The 4,160-nt window shown below is 34.5% G+C and overlaps 1 long non-coding RNA gene across 1 annotated transcript; it reads right to left on the bottom strand.

The window, feature by feature from the left end:
* Positions 1-289: 289 nt before the first annotated feature.
* On the bottom strand, positions 290-1,755 carry LOC127097222 (uncharacterized). The gene is made up of 2 exons (XR_007792951.1): positions 1,295-1,755; positions 290-562 (listed from the first exon to the last, which is right to left on the bottom strand). It is a non-coding gene; the product is annotated as an uncharacterized LOC127097222 (long non-coding RNA).
* Positions 1,756-4,160: the final 2,405 nt, after the last annotated feature.

Raw genomic sequence — 4,160 nt, 5'->3', positions numbered from 1 at the left:
TGAAGGAGGATCACATTGATACAATGGAGATAAGGGGTGCCTAACCCCTTCCCCTTACTTAACCAACTCCTGAATCTAGCATCTTACCCTTAGTTATAGGTTTTATCATTATTTCCCTGTTCCTTAGTAACAAATAAAGGATGGTGGCGACTCTGTCATTTTTTCAACCGCGACACCATTCATCAAGCCATTTTCCATGTTAAACCATACATCCAATCCATTTTCCAAACATTCAAGTTTCATACATAATCCAAAATCCAATTTTCATACATTCAAACACAAATACATATTACATTCAAAATGACTACCATTTCACCCGAATCACATTCAACCATTAGAACTAAATGACATTCATATTTCATACATTCAACCAAATTTAATTGAACATTCATCTTACAAATTACATCATTCAATATCCACCATAATCCTAAGTCAGAGCAACACTAAGTCATTTACTTCTAGCATCCAAAGCTCATCCAATGCATAACATTCCATCAACAACTCCATGATAACATTGCCCTAACTCATAAAATTGCCTTGCACTTATTCAATTGACCATGGCCTTGCAGAAAAATAAAATTCTAATTAACATTCAAAGTCATTTCATCAACTTAACTCCAATTAACATGGCTTTGCCCTGCAAATTCTGACATTTAACTTTGACCTTTATAATCCAATTCACAAACTAATTTCATTCATTTTTCACTAACAAACTTACACAAGCCAATTTCCATACAACCCTACATAATTTTTGTAACTCACAAGTAAAAATTAACAACGTACACCAATGTCATTTCAATAGACAATAATCTGAGTTCCATGATGAGCCCACACATATGCAATGCAGAGAATAAAAACACCCTACTAACTAAATTCATATTTTGGGAAACTAACTAAATTTAGATTTTCAACTAACTGAATTTCATCCATAACCACTCTAATAGAATTTGGAATTTGGCAACTAACTGTTGAATTTCGATTCAATTAAATTTGCATTTGGTAACTGAAAATCAAACTCTATAAATTAGTTCACTCTTCACTCATTCAAGGTTCACGTTTTCATTTCCACCATTTCCAAATTTTCGAGTTTCAATCTTCACTTTCTCGATCTTAATCCCCTATTTACCCTCGCACAAAGCTCTTTCTCAAAAACTCCATTGAAGCTTCACCTTGAAGCTTCAACAAGAGTTGGGCTAAGCTTCATATTCTCACTCCTCACAATTCAATCCCTCAAATCACAGAAGAAGTTTGGAAGAAGAAGTGAATACGAGTAAGAAGCTAGATCGTTAATGACCTGTTTTTAAGTGATTTTCAGTTGCGTCTTCGTCTTCTCTGATTTAACCTTCGCCGGAACAATTCTCCATTTCGGGGGTAAATCTTCCTTCTCTTCCGCTTGCCATGATTTTGTTACCGTTGTGTAGAGAATGTTCTTGGCATCATTAGCCCTAATGTTTGAGCGTGAATCTGTGAATGTGCGCCATTTAATTTAACTTCTCAGAGTTAGGATTCTTCCTTATTTCATTTCGATCCAAGCAACTCATGATGAATTAGGAGTTTCCATTAGTATATTTGGACTCAGCGCGAAGAACTAAGTTAAGTGTGGTTCTTGATTTGAATTTAGGAGCGCCTCTGGCACGTCGGCGGGAGGAACTGAACTAAGAGGAGAGGAGATGATGTGTTCTTTATTCATTTAACTCATGTTTTGAATGTGAGTTTTTCCTTTGTTACTTTGACTCATTCATGGCATGCGTGGAAGTTGATTCATTGCCATATCATCCTGTGCTTTATCCATTTTAAAGTTCAATTTCGTTTGGGCTTGTATATTGGGCTTGGGCCATTCTTGCTGAAACATTGCCTTGTTTTTACTTATGCACCCATGGCTGATGGTTAGTAAATGTTTGTGCCTGTCACTTTGGCCCATGCGCCAGTCCACTGTGTGCACCCTACTTTGGAATTCTGACCCCTAGATTTTGTGCAATTTTAATATACATTTTCCATGATTTTTATTACATGATTTTTTCTTGATATTTTTGTACTAATTTTTATACTATTTTTTCATCATATTTTCTTGACATGATTAATTGATTAGGTTAGAATTAATTGAGTGATTAATTTTTTATTAATTTTTGGAAAATGAAATTGAAAAATACATGATTAATCTTAGCTTTTATTTAGGTTAGATGGTAAATGTATGATAATTGTAGATTGCATGATGCTTATTGATTCATTCATGTTTTAGATGATTAATTTTTTCATGATTAGACTTTAATTGATTAGGATTTTAATTAGTAGAATCAACAGTGTTCATGAATTGTTAGGTTTAATTGAACATGTAATCATTTGCACTTAATAGAATTTTGGTGTCGATTTTTTTGATTAGATTACACCTTAATCATGGCATGTTCCCTTAGACTTAGATGTTTAGGATTTAACCCCTAGGGTTTAGATATGCATGTTCCCCTAATTTAGGGCTTATAAAGAATTTTGTGGTGTAAATTGACTGTTGTAAGACCCCAATTTTGACCATAAGATCCCTCATGCTATCTCATCATATGCATTGGCATTTGGATCACACCTTGGCATCCTCCTTACCCCTCTTTCATTGGGTTTGCATTAGGAGAGATCACCAAGCACATCTTGATTGTATCATACTTTGTTTTTCACTATTTATTAACCAAAATACCAAAAATATGTCAATGTATAGTTTGTTGCTTTTGTAGATAGTGTGCATGCTCACCTATGCTTTATCAAGCTCATATTTAGGGTTTAAGACCCTCAATGCAAGGAGATCAATAATGAAATGATTCACATTGGTTCTAAGCATCATAATGGAATCTCATGATCTTCACATATCATTTTGATCAAGAATTCACCAAGAGTTTGGAGTTTGTTTGTCTTGGAAACCCTAATTCATATAGGTATCTTGTGTGACTTCTTCAACAAATTTCTTCATCAATTGATAAAATATTTCAAGGGATACTTCATATTACATCATCCTACACATATATGATCCTCCATGATTCCCAAAAGTCAAGAGAGTATCAAGCTAGCAAGTTGGTTCATGGTGGTTGACCAGAGAAAGTCAATTGGTCAAAACTGGGATTCCCTAGACCCTATCTCCTACAATATTTGTCATATTAAATTTATTCCATGAGAAACGTTACTCAAAATGATATTCCAAACAACTTTCATGTTTACGTCAAGAGCTAGTTTTGCTTGTAAAGGCATTTTTTATGGTGAAAGATTATAGGTCATTTTGTCTGAACCCTAGTTTGGAGGTCAACTTCCTAAGACCATAACTTTCTCAATTTTTATGATATGAAAGCCATTAAAATTCAATGATCCAATTCAATATTTCTATTGCAACTTTGATGTTTTGAATAAGTTCAAATTCAACTTTCAAATGCATGTGCTAAGATGAAATATTATAGGTCATTTTGGGTCACTACCATTGAACAAGTGATTTTCCTCAACTTATAAAATGCATAACTCCTTCATTACAAATCCAAATGATGTCAAATTTGTGACAAACTTGAAGAGGTTTGAAAGAGATACAACTTTGACGAAGGAACATTTCTCATTTGAAGTCCACAGAAAAAGTTATTCAAGGTGGAAGAAGTGAACATTTGACTTGGGACTTCGAAAATTTTAAAATATGTTTGATTCCCCAAACTTCCACCTCAAAATTCATCATGATACAAGTTTCAAATGAAAAATTGTCCAACGTGAAAGTTGTTCCCCTTGATCCCACCTTTCCAAAAAGTCCAAGATCTCCTCATTTGGCCAAAGAATGAAGGACTTGCGCATGGGTGCAATGTGAGGAACCATTTGGATGATTTTCACTTCCACATTTCATATACGGTTGCATGGCCACGACTTGATTTCAGCATGATCCTCACTCATTTTTAGACCTGAATGCATTACTTGATGGTCCTATCACACGCCCATGCAAGCATGCAAGAGAATTACTCAATTTTTGCCATTTTTGGAAGTGTGTGGAAATGAATCTCCTTGGCTATAAATACAACCCTCATTGCTCAAAATTAGGGACCTCATGCCCAAGATTTGAACATGCAATCCAAACCCTCTCCATTAAAGGATAATCTTGAAGGTTTTCTTTGGAAAATCGAGTTTCAAATCTCCATCTATTTTGAGATTGA

The sequence above is a fragment of the Lathyrus oleraceus genome, chromosome 6 (assembly GCF_024323335.1).
Source record: "Lathyrus oleraceus cultivar Zhongwan6 chromosome 6, CAAS_Psat_ZW6_1.0, whole genome shotgun sequence".
In the NCBI taxonomy this organism is placed as follows: Eukaryota; Viridiplantae; Streptophyta; class Magnoliopsida; order Fabales; family Fabaceae; genus Lathyrus; species Lathyrus oleraceus.
The sequence above is the reverse complement of the archived record's forward strand: the minus strand, read 5'-3'. Positions and strand labels throughout refer to the sequence as shown.